We start from the raw sequence: 12,500 nt of genomic DNA, 5'->3' as shown, positions 1-12,500 counted from the left end.
ACAAGGCTGGCAATCGGCTTCCCCGCTGCACGCGTGCGGCGCACAACCGGTGTGACGTGGAAGTGACGGGACACGTTCGTAAACCCATCGCGAACCGAGTACGACGCCCTACCAAGTGCGCCCGCAACCCTGTACAGGGTCACATCTTCACAAGGCTGGCAAGCGGCATTCCGCTGCGCGCGTGCGTCGTCCGAGCAGTTGCGTGATAAACGACCGTGTCGAAAGCCCAAACACCGCCGAGGCCAGTCGCCGCCGCCGCAAGGGCAGCCACGCAGCCTGGCGAGAGGCATCGTCTCGTGTAGCGTCGCCCCCGCCCCAACTGGAGTGGCCCAGTTTTTTGAACGGGACGGGAACTGCGAAGCACTTAGACCGACGGCGGACTACGACGAGAACGCCTTAAGCTTCGCCAACGTTTCGCCAACTCGTGCGGGAGACTTTTTCCGCTTCGCGGCAAGTCGTCGCGCCGTGCTCTCCGCATCAACCGCGTACGCAGCGAACCGCAAACGTCGGGCGCAGCCTCCTCACCTCCCTGCGCTTTGCGCGCGAACGTTCCCTGTTCGCGCGGCAAAGCCTGGAGGAGGCACGGCCCCGCAGCGTGTTCGAGCGCCCGGTCTACGGGACACCCTGCTTACTTCGAGGGCAACAAGCGCAACGCAAGGCTGCGATCTCGCGCACTTTGCGCACGGCTGGAGAAGCTTTGCTGGCCGGCTTTCGCTCCTCGTGTTTACCGTGCGTTAAAGTTGCGCGTCCGTGGCTCTCGCAGCTCTTGCGCGCCCGGTCGCAGAGAGGAGTACGCAACCTCGACCGCACTTTCCCTGCAGGCTTCCTTCCGACTCGAAGTCCTGCGGCGGTCTCAACGAGGTGCCACATCCTCAATGCAGTCGGTCGCCCCCGTTTCGGTTGGGCTCTGGCACGACGGTCGCCACCGTCTCGCCCTTGAGTGGCCGCTGTTGGCGCTCGCTGTGAGGTGTTCAGCGTGCTGTCCGTGTTGCCGACGCGGTCAAAACGAGTCGACGGCTCACGTTCCCTTGTGCGCCGAAGGCTCTCTTGATATGTGATCCGACCCTCAGACAGACGAAGCCAAGGGAAGACCCAAGGCCGCAATGTGCGTTCAAAGAATCAGTGCTCAGTGTGTCCTGCAATTCACACCAAGTCTCGCAGCTGGCTGCGTTCTTCATCGACCCGAGAACCGAGTGATCCACCGCTTAGAGTCGTGAAAAAGTGTTTGTTCAATTCCGTACAGTCAAAACCAAACGTTTCTGGCACTCGGCCAAACAGTGGCCAAGAAGGGCGCTTTTCAGCGCACGCTTGGACTCCAAAACTCTGCCGCGCCTTTTTCGGCTGCCGCAAATCGAGCAAACGGTGTGTTTCGGACGGCGTTTCGCTTCCGCTACTTGCGAGTGCTTTCGTGGTCCACCCCTCTATAAATACTCGGGAGGCGTCGAAGCCGGTTCTCCAAGCCGGACCCGTAGGTATCGTTGTGTGCTCGCTCTCATTGGCCCGCCTAACCAGAAAATGCCTGCGGTACACCCATTTGGATAAGAGTGCACGCAGATGCGGGCCTCGACGGCTACACATTTCCTCGGGCGGCCGCCTCCCGGCCTCCGTGGAGCGCGGGATGCACGGTCCCATCGACAAGCCTCTCCCGTTTTTACCGTGGCGTCGCGGTTCACCACGGCGGGCGGGTCGGTCTCCTCCGCATAAAAAGGGGGACCCCCGCTTTTTGTTCCACGAAATCGCACAAGCTTTTTTCGCATCCACGGTTTGCCACCGCACACCAAAATGCCGATCCGGCTGCCTACTTTAGCCAACAGGTGGAGCCAGGCGCGCCGTACTTGCGCGGCACTTCCCACGTCCACCGAAGTCGGTGCCAAGGACCACTTTCGGCGCCGGAGCCGCGTACGAGCCTACTCGAGGCGGAAGAACGAAGCCAGCAAGGGCCTGGCCGCAAGTGCGTTCAATTGTCGGGACGTCCAAGTCCCTCGTTCTTCCGTGCTTCCTCTTTCGGCAAGTCGTTGCGGCACCTTCCCAAAGCGCGCAGACCCGCTAATCGCGACGAGCGCGACGTGGCCGTGCCGCCTTTCCCTCGGCAGCAAGCAAAACGCCTGGCAACGTCGACGCTCCCCTAACCGCGATCTCGCACCGTGTTTCGTGTGGCGAATTCAAAAGCCGGCCGGCGCTGCTGCAACCATTACGGTCGGTACGCATACGCCGCGGAGGGCGGGACGGTCATCGGAGCGTGCGGTTCCTCCATCGAGTACTGCGCACCTCGGCCGTCGCATCGCCGTGCCATGACCGGCCGCGCGTCAACGCGAACCGGTGCCAGCGAGATCCCTCGCCTGCAAGAACCGACCGGCAGCCTCCGTCACCCGAGGACGCGGAGGCGCTTGCCGCGGACGGCGGGACGGTATGCACTGGTGCACAGCGGACCCGTCACATCGCCAGTTCCTTGACCGACCGCCGACGCTTGTGCCGTTCCTCTCGTACTTGGCAGTCGCCGCGCGATTGTCGGGTCTCGTTCTTGCACGCTCGAACGGTCGGGAGGGCACTCGGCTGGCGTTTCGGGAACGCGCAGCCTCGCCTTCTACCGACGTAACCACGACTCGCCGTTCGCGCTCCGCCGCTCCTGTTTACAGTACTAGGCGGTCCCGCAGCGGTCGGGTCGCGCATTTCGAGCGCTTCGAGCCACGGTGCAGTGGCGGGTCGAAAGCCGACCTATGAGTGCGTTGCGCCGTTTGTACCCGCGTCCGCCACCTGGCCGACCGTCCAAGGTCGCGGTGTTGGCGTCCGCTGGGCGCAACAATTTGTCACGGGGTGCCGCTCCACATTCAGGCAGCCCCGTGGGGAAAAGCCGACCCCGCGTCCAAACGGGGTCAGCGGCAGAAAGTGTCGGGCGCAGACGCAGCTGAGGCGCTCACCCTTCACAATCCGTTAATGATCCTTCCGCAGGTTCACCTACGGAAACCTTGTTACGACTTTTACTTCCTCTAAATGATCAAGTTTGGTCATCTTTCCAACAGACCGGCGCAACCGAAAGGCCGCGCCGGACATCGGTCCGAAGACCTCACTAAATCATTCAATCGGTAGTAGCGACGGGCGGTGTGTACAAAGGGCAGGGACGTAATCAACGCGAGCTTATGACTCGCGCTTACTGGGAATTCCTCGTTCAAGGGGAACAATTGCAAGCCCCTATCCCAATCACGAAAGAAGTTCCACGGGTTACCCAGTCTTTTCAGACAGGGATAAAGACACGCTGCTTCCTTCAGTGTAGCGCGCGTGCGGCCCCGGACATCTAAGGGCATCACAGACCTGTTATTGCTCTGTTTCGTGCGGCTAGGAGCCGCTTGTCCCTCTAAGAAGGTTGTAAGGTGCTGGGAACCCCGCACCTATTTAATAGGCTAGAGTCTCGTTCGTTATCGGAATTAACCAGACAAATCGCTCCACCAACTAAGAACGGCCATGCACCACCATCCACCGAATCAAGAAAGAGCTCTCAATCTGTCAATCCTCCCAGTGTCCGGGCCGGGTAAGTTTTCCCGTGTTGAGTCAAATTAAGCCGCAGGCTCCACTCCTGGTGGTGCCCTTCCGTCAATTCCTTTAAGTTTCAGCTTTGCAACCATACTTCCCCCGGAACCCAAATACTTTGGTTTCCCGGAAGCTGCCCGCCGAGTCATTTGAGTAACTCAGGCGGATCGCTGGTTGGCATCGTTTATGGTCAGAACTAGGGCGGTATCTGATCGCCTTCGAACCTCTGACTTTCGTTCTTGATCAATGAAAACATTCTTGGCAAATGCTTTCGCAGTAGTTCGTCTTGCGACGGTCCAAGAATTTCACCTCTAGCGCCGCAATACGAATGCCCCCGTCCGTCCCTCTTAATCATTACCTCGTATTCCAAAAACCAACAGAACAGAAACGAGGTCTTGTTCTATTATTCCATGCAAGTTTATTCAGGCGACTCGCCTGCGTTGAGCACTCTAATTTTTTCAAAGTAAAAGCACCGGCCATCTCGAGGCACACAATGAAGTGCACCAAGAAAGAACCGGCATGATGTTCAGTCCGAGCCGTCGCATCGGGTAGATGCACTACTCGTCTGGAACTGAGATCCAACTACGAGCTTTTTAACCGCAGCAGCTTTAGTATACGCTATTGGAGCTGGAATTACCGCGGCTGCTGGCACCAGACTTGCCCTCCAATTGATCCTCGTTAAAGGATTTAGAGTGTACTCATTTCAATTACGGGGCCTCAAAAGAGTCCCGTATTGTTATTTTTCGTCACTACCTCCCCGTGCCGGGAGTGGGTAATTTGCGCGCCTGCTGCCTTCCTTGGATGTGGTAGCCGTTTCTCAGGCTCCCTCTCCGGAATCGAACCCTGATTCTCCGTTACCCGTAACAACCATGGTAAGCAAGTAACCTACCATCGAAAGTTGATAAGGCAGACACTTGAAAGAAACGTCGCCGGCTCGTGGCCATGCGATCAGCACAAAGTTATCCAGAGTCACCACACAATACGGGCCGAAACCCGATCGATCTTGGTCTAATAAAAGCACCCGTTACCCAAAGGGCTCCAGGCTCACTGCATGTATTAGCTCTAGAATTGCCACAGTTATCCAAGTAGGAAGAAACGATCTAAGGAACCATAACTGATTTAATGAGCCATTCGCGGTTTCGCCTTATTTCGGCATGTACTTAGACATGCATGGCTTAATCTTTGAGACAAGCATATGATTACTGGCAGGATCAACCAGGTAATCGTTCGACTGCGCGTCCGTCCTCGCCCTCGGCGGGCCGGACGCAGTCTGTGTGCGGCGGAGGCCACCTTCAGGCGCCCCAACACGCTTATTTTGCACTCCGAGATGACGGCGTTCGAGCTCGCTACGGCACAACCTTCCCGAAAGACGAGTGGGAGCCGTGCGGCAAGAAGCACGTTCATGCTCGCTCTTTTTCGTTGCATCGACTCGGTCGCGCCGTGCGGGTTGCCCAAGCCCGCTGCACTGTCGGTGGACCGGCCGGAACTAGCAACGGAGCCGAGACTGCAAAGCCGCCAGACGACGGGTCACGCCCGCGTCTTCGGCGCTTTCGCATCTGAATCGCCCGAGGACGACACGGAACACACCTCGATATCGTGGTAAAACGGCACCGTCCGACAACCAGCCCCTAACGCATCAAGCGGATGAGGCTGCAGACGACTGCCGTGGATTCCCCTGGAGCAGACCCGAGGACACGCTTGACGAGGCCGAAGCCCGCCGCATATCAGACACCCGGTCGCTTTCGCGTACGCCGCTCACGAGAACCCCCACATAATAGCAGCGATAAGTACCCAGACCTCCTTGGGCCCTAATACGAGCGTACTCGAGAAAATTTCACCGCGGGTGTGCCCCGAAACGTGTGGCATGTTGAGCGTGCCACAAGTCTACGTCGCTCTCAAACCCGCCGAGGTCGTAGAATTTGCGACCCTACTCACGAAATTCCCACCGAGGATACGGCCGCAAACGTACCGCACCTTGGGTAGGCCACGAGTTTGTGCAACACTACGCTGACGGCACAGCACCGAGGTCGTGCGCGCACGCACGGGAAAATTCCGCCGCGGTTTCTGCCGAAAACGTGAGGCACCACGACTCTCCGCAAGTTCGCGTCGACTGCGAAAGACCGAAGTCGTGAACGACGTGTCCGCTACTCGCCGCCGACACGCTGGACACCAAACGTACAACGACTCGACGGCGTCGTAGAGGCCCACGACGCGGTTTTCCTTAACGACGTCTCGGCGTGGCACCGACAGGTTAGAACGGCCGACCAACGTTCCCTGTCCGCCGTTCGGCTCAGTCGAAGGGCTCGGCGACTTCGGCAACGCTGCGAAGCCGCACGGTGACGCACGCCATGTCCCCATTTTTTTTTTTCTTTCTGCGTCTGCCGGGGTGCCCCTATAATAGCAGCGATAAGCACCCAGACCGCCGTGGGTCGCTCGCCCCGGCTGACGTGGTTTTTCGTACTCCTGCGGCGGTCGCCGTCAAGCACGTCCAAATACGCTACTTTCGTGGGCGCATTCACGCTCTTTCGCTTCGCCGGAGTGCCAGCACTCACTCTGCCAAAAACGGCGAACATCCGAGCGGCGGTTCCCACTTTTGCGTCGGCGTCGCAAACCCCGCCCCGGCAGACGAGGTTTGCCGTACTCGTGCGACGGTGGCCGGCGGGCACGTCGAAAGACGCCGATATCGTGCGCGAATTGGCGCACCTTGGCTTCACCGGAGTGCCGCCACTGACTCCTCCAAAAACGGCGAAGATCCGAGCGGCGCTTCCCACTTTCGCATCGGCGTCCCGAACTCCGCCCCGGCTGACGCGGTTTACCGTACTCGTGCGACGGTCGCCGGCGAGCACGTGGAAAGACGCCGATATCGTGCCCGAATCGGCTCCGTTCGGCTTCGCCGGAGTGCCAGCACTGGCTCGGCGAAAGACGACGAACATCCGAGCGACGGTTCTCACTATTGCGTACGCGTCGCAAACCCCGCCCCGGCAGACGCACTTTGCCGTACTCGTGCGACGGTCGCCGGCGAGCACGTAGAAAGACGCCGATATCGTGCCGGAATCGGCCCCGTTTGGCTTCGCCGGAGTGCCAGCACTCACTCGGCCACAAACGGCGAACATCCGAGCGGCGGTTCCCACTTAGCCGTCGGCGTCCCGAACTCCGCCCCGGCAGACGCGGTTGCCGAGCTCGTGCGACTAGCGACCGCGAAGCCGTCTCGCGACGCCGCTTTCGTGCGCGGCTCCCACTGCGACCTGGGTCACCCGAGGTCGACGAGCAAAAAAGAATGTCGAAAAAAATTTTTTTTTTTTTTTGCGTCTGCCGGGGTGCCCCTATAATAGCAGCGATAAGCACCCAGACCGCCATGGGTCGCTCGCCCCGGCTGACGTGGTTTTTCGTTTTCCTGCGGTGGTCGTCGTCAAGCACGTCCAAACACGCCACTTTCGTGGGCGCATTCGCGCTCTTTCGCTTCGCCGGAGTGCCAGCACTCACTCTGCCAAAAACGGCGAACATCCGAGCGGCGGTTCCCACTTTTGCGTCGGCGTCGCAAACCCCGCCCCGGCAGACGAGGTTTGCCGTACTCGTGCGACGGTGGCCGGCGGGCACGTCGAAAGACGCCGATATCGTGCGCGAATTGGCGCACCTTGGCTTCACCGGAGTGCCGCCACTGACTCCTCCAAAAACGGCGAAGATCCGAGCGGCGCTTCCCACTTTCGCATCGGCGTCCCGAACTCCGCCCCGGCTGACGCGGTTTACCGTACTCGTGCGACGGTCGCCGGCGAGCACGTGGAAAGACGCCGATATCGTGCCCGAATCGGCTCCGTTCGGCTTCGCCGGATTGCCAGCACTGGCTCGGCGAAAGACGACGAACATCCGAGCGACGGTTCTCACTATTGCGTACGCGTCGCAAACCCCGCCCCGGCAGACGCACTTTGCCGTACTCGTGCGACGGTCGCCGGCGAGCACGTAGAAAGACGCCGATATCGTGCCGGAATCGGCCCCGTTTGGCTTCGCCGGAGTGCCAGCACTCACTCGGCCACAAACGGCGAACATCCGAGCGGCGGTTCCCACTTAGCCGTCGGCGTCCCGAACTCCGCCCCGGCAGACGCGGTTGCCGAGCTCGTGCGACTAGCGACCGCGAAGCCGTCTCGCGACGCCGCTTTCGTGCGCGGCTCCCACTGCGACCTGGGTCACCCGAGGTCGACGAGCAAAAAAGAATGTCGAAAAAAAATTTTTTTTTTTTTTTTGCGTCTGCCGGGGTGCCCCTATAATAGCAGCGATAAGCACCCAGACCGCCATGGGTCGCTCGCCCCGGCTGACGTGGTTTTTCGTTTTCCTGCGGTGGTCGTCGTCAAGCACGTCCAAACACGCCACTTTCGTGGGCGCATTCGCGCTCTTTCGCTTCGCCGGAGTGCCAGCACTCACTCTGCCAAAAACGGCGAACATCCTAGTGGCGGTTCCCACTTTTGCGTCGGCGTCCCCAACCCCGCCCCGGCATACGCGGTTTGCCGTACTCGTGCGGCGGTGGCCGGCGGGCACGTCGAAAGACACCGATATCGTGCGCGAGTCGATGCTTCTTGGTCTCGCAGGAGGGCCGCCACTCACTCCTGCAAAAACGGCGAAGATCCGAGCGGCGCTTCCCACTTTTTCGTCGGCGTCGCAAACCTCGCCCCGGCAGACGCGCTTTGCCGTACTCGTGCGACGGTCGCCGGCGAGCACGTCGAAATACGCCGATATCGTGCCCGAATCGGCCCCGTTTCGCTTCGCCGGAGTGCCAGCACTCGCTCGGCCAAAGACGACGAACATCCGAGCGACGGTTCCCACTATTGCGTACGCGTCGCGAACCCCGCCCCGGCAGACGCGGTTTGCCGTACTCGTGCGGCGGTGGCCGGCGGGCACGTCGAAAGACGCCGATATCGTGCACGAATTGGCGCTCCTTGGCTTCACCGGAGTGCCAGCACTCACTCGGCCAAAAACGGCGAACATCCGAGCAGCGGTACCCACTTAGCCGTCGGCATCCCGAACTCCGCGCCGGCTGACGCGGTTGCCGAGCTCGTGCGACTAGCGACCGCGAACGCGTCTCGCGACGCCGCTTTCGTGCGCGGCTCCCATTGCGACCTGGGTTACCCGAGCTCGACCAGCAAAAAAGAAGGTCGAAAATTTTTTTTTTTTTTCTGCGTCTGCCGGGGTGCCCCTATAATAGCAGCGATAAGCACCCAGACCGCCGTGTGTCGCTCGCCCCGGCTGACGTGGTTTTTCGTACTCCTGCAGCGGTCGCCGTCACGCACGTCCAAATACGCCACTTTCGTGGGCGCATTCGCGCTCTTTCGCGTCGCCGGAGTGCCAGCACTCACTCTGCCAAAAACGGCCAACATCCGAGCGGCGGTTCCCACTTTTGCGTCGGCGTCGTAAACCCCGCCCCGGCAGACGCGGTTTGCCCTACTCGTGCGACGGTCGCCGGCGAGCGCGTCGAAAGACGCCGATATCGTGCGCTAATTGGCGCTCCTTGGCTTCTCCGGAGTGCCGCCACTCACTCCTCCAAAAACGGCGAAGATCCGAGCGGCGTTCTCCACTTTCGCATCGGCGTCCCGAACTCCGCCCGGGCTGACGCGGTTTACCGTACTCGTGCGACGGTCGCCGGCGGGCACGTCGAAAGACGCCGATATCGTGCCGTAATCGGCCCCGTTTGGCTTCGCCCGTGTGCCAGCACTCACTCGGCCAAAAACGGCGAACATCCGAGCAGCGTTTCCCACTTTCGCATCGGCGTCCCGAAGCCCGCCCCGGCAGACGCGGTTTGCCCTACTCGAGCGACGGTCGCCGGCGATCACGTCGAAAGGCGCCGAATTCGTGCACGAATCGATGCTTCTTGGTCTCGCAGGAGGGCCGCCACTCACTCCTGCAAAAACGGCGAAGATCCGAGTTGCGCTTCCCACTTTTTCGTCGGCGTCCCGAACTACGCCCCGGCTGACGCGGTTTACCGTACTCGTGCGACGGTCGCCGGCGGGCACTTCAAAATACGCCGATTTCGTGGGCGCATTCACGCTGTTTCGCTTCCCCGGAGTGCCAACACTCACTCTGCCGAAAGCGGCGATCATCCGAGCGGCGGTTCCCACTTTTGCGTCGGCTTCGCAAACGGCGCCCCGGCAGACGCGCTCGTGCGACGTACTCGTGCGACGGTCGCCGGCGAGCACGTCGAAAGACGCCGATATCGTGCTCGAATCGACCCCGTTTCGCTTCGCCGGAGTGCTGCCAGTCACGGCGCAGAAAACGGCGAACAAGTGTTTTTTTTTTTTTTTTTCCTAGAATTTGTGTTATAGAAGGCACATTTGATATCGGACGATAATTTTCAACTTTATCACGCGCACCGATTTTCGTGTAGAGGTTTGCAAGTTTATGGGAATTTCTCCACTTGGAATAATGCGATTTAGTAGTACTACGAGAACTTCATGGATGTACTCAAGGGTACGGGGCAAGTCAGTTACGTCAACACCTGCAGATTTTTTACACTTCAAACTGAAAATTGTTGGTTGTGAGTCCTCGTGTGATATTAAAGGCCGATTCGCTAACACATAGAACAAAGAAAGAAAGGAAGAAAAAACGCCCGCGCTCGCTCAAGAAACCTGGGTTCGCAACAAGTGGCAACAACAAGCAACCGAGCGAGTGCGCCAAAACCCGTGGCGGCCGAACAAACGCGAAGTCCCAACCGCGTCAGCCGGGGCGGCACGGGACAGGAAAAATCACTTCAGCCGGGGCGGCGGGGCACCGAATAAACCTCGTCACCTCGTCGCAGGATAAAAGAGGAAACAAAAAGTCTAAACAGCGTCTGCTGGAGCGAATGCGTAATAAAACAACAACAACAACAAAAAAAAAAAACACCCGCGCTCAAGAAGTCTGCAATCACCACAAAAGGCGACTGTGACCGAGCAGCGTCAGCCGGGGCCGTGCGGAAACGGAAAAACCGCGACTACCGGGGCGTCGAGGCACCGAAAAATCCACTTCAGCCGCGGCGAAAAAAAAAAACAAAAAGAAAGACGGAGGGGGGGGGGGGAACCACGTCTGCCGGGGCGAAGGAAAAAAAAAAACGCGTCTGCCGGGGCGAGCCCGGGTGCGGCACCACCGGGAAAACTGTGGCAAACAGACATGGCGATCGAGTGAGTGGGCCGCCAGCCAGGCTCAGCCAAAAAGTGCAAAGTCCGAACTGCGTCAGCCGGGGCGGCAAAAACCACGTCAGCCGGGGCGGCGCAAAAAACCGCGTCTGCCGGGGCGGCACGAAACCGCGTCAGCCGGGGCGGCGCGAAAACTGCGTCAGCCGGGGCGAAAGAAAAAAAAAAAAAAAACGCGTCTGCCGGGGCGAGCCCGGGTGCGGCACCACCGGGAAAACTGTGGCAAACAGACATGGCGATCGAGTGAGTGGGCCGCCAGCCAGGCACAGCCGAAAAGTGCAAAGTCCGAACCGTGTCAGCCGGGGCGGCAAAAAACCGCGTCAGCCGGGGCGGCGCAAAAAACCGCGTCTGCCGGGGCGGCACGAAACCGCGTCAGCCGGGGCGGCGCGAAAACTGCGTCAGCCGGGGCGAGCCCGGGTGCGGCACCACCGGGAAAACTGTGGCAAACAGACATGGCGATCGAGTGAGTGGGCCGCCAGCCAGGCTCAGCCAAAAAGTGCCAAGTCCGAACTGCGTCAGCCGGGGCGGCAAAAAACCGCGTCAGCCGGGGCGGCGCAAAAAACCGCGTCTGCCGGGGCGGCGCGAAAACCGCGTCTGCCGGGGCGGCGCGAAAACTGCGTCAGCCGGGGCGAAAGAAAAAAAAAAACGCGTCTGCCGGGGCGAGCCCGGGTGCGGCACCACCGGGAAAACTGTGGCAAACAGACATGGCGATCGAGTGAGTGGGCCGCCAGCAAGGCTCAGCCAAAAAGTGCTAAGTCCGAACTGCGTCAGCTGGGGCGGCAAAAAACCGCGTCTGCCGGGGCGGCACGAAACCGCGTCAGCCGGGGCGGCGCGAAAACCGCGTCTGCCGGGGCGGCACGAAACCGCGTCAGCCGGGGCGGCGCGAAAACTGCGTCAGCCGGGGCGAGCCCGGGTGCGGCACCACCGGGAAAACTGTGGCAAACAGACATGGCGATCGAGTGAGTGGGCCGCCAGCCAGGCACAGCCGAAAAGTGCTAAGTCCGAACTGCGTCAGCCGGGGCGGCAAAAACCGCGTCAGCCGGGGCGGCGCGAAAACCGCGTCTGCCGGGGCGGCACGAAACCGCGTCAGCCGGGGCGGCGCGAAAACTGCGTCAGCCGGGGCGAGCCCGGGTGCGGCACCACCGGGAAAACTGTGGCTAACAGACATGGCGATCGAGTGAGTGGGCCACCAGCCAGGCTCAGCCAAAAAGTGCTAAGTCCGAACTGCGTCAGCCGGGGCGGCAAAAACCGCGTCAGCCGGGGCGGCGCAAAAAACCGCGTCTGCCGGGGCGGCACGAAACCGCGTCAGCCGGGGCGGCGCGAAAACTGCGTCAGCCGGGGCGAAAGAAAAAAAAAAAAACGCGTCTGCCGGGGCGAGCCCGGGTGCGGCACCACCGGGAAAACTGTGGCAAACAGACATGGCGATCGAGTGAGTGGGCCGCCAGCCAGGCACAGCCGAAAAGTGCCAAGTCCGAACTGCGTCAGCCGGGGCGGCAAAAAACCGCGTCAGCCGGGGCGGCGCAAAAAACCGCGTCTGCCGGGGCGGCACGAAACCGCGTCAGCCGGGGCGGCGCGAAAACTGCGTCAGCCGGGGCGAGCCCGGGTGCGGCACCACCGGGAAAACTGTGGCAAACAGACATGGCGATCGAGTGAGTGGGCCGCCAGCCAGGCTCAGCCAAAAAGTGCCAAGTCCGAACTGCGTCAGCCGGGGCGGCGCAAAAAACCGCGTCTGCCGGGGCGGCGCGAAAACCGCGTCTGCCGGGGCGGCGCGAAAACTGCGTCAGCCGGGGCGAAAGAAAAAAAAAACGCGTCTGCCGGGGC

At 60.8% G+C, this 12,500-nt stretch overlaps 2 non-coding genes across 2 annotated transcripts; both read right to left on the bottom strand.

Moving 5' to 3' along the window:
- Window positions 1-1,060: 1,060 nt before the first annotated feature.
- LOC142792470 (5.8S ribosomal RNA) lies at window positions 1,061-1,213 on the bottom strand. The gene has a single exon (XR_012890945.1). It is a non-coding gene; the product is annotated as a 5.8S ribosomal RNA (ribosomal RNA).
- Window positions 1,214-2,932: 1,719 nt separating this feature from the next.
- On the bottom strand, window positions 2,933-4,747 carry LOC142792481 (small subunit ribosomal RNA). The gene has a single exon (XR_012890956.1). It is a non-coding gene; the product is annotated as a small subunit ribosomal RNA (ribosomal RNA).
- Between the last annotated feature and the right edge of the window lie 7,753 nt (window positions 4,748-12,500).

This window comes from Rhipicephalus microplus, unplaced genomic scaffold (assembly GCF_043290135.1).
Source record: "Rhipicephalus microplus isolate Deutch F79 unplaced genomic scaffold, USDA_Rmic scaffold_223, whole genome shotgun sequence".
In the NCBI taxonomy this organism is placed as follows: Eukaryota; Metazoa; Arthropoda; class Arachnida; order Ixodida; family Ixodidae; genus Rhipicephalus; species Rhipicephalus microplus.
The sequence above is the reverse complement of the archived record's forward strand: the minus strand, read 5'-3'. Positions and strand labels throughout refer to the sequence as shown.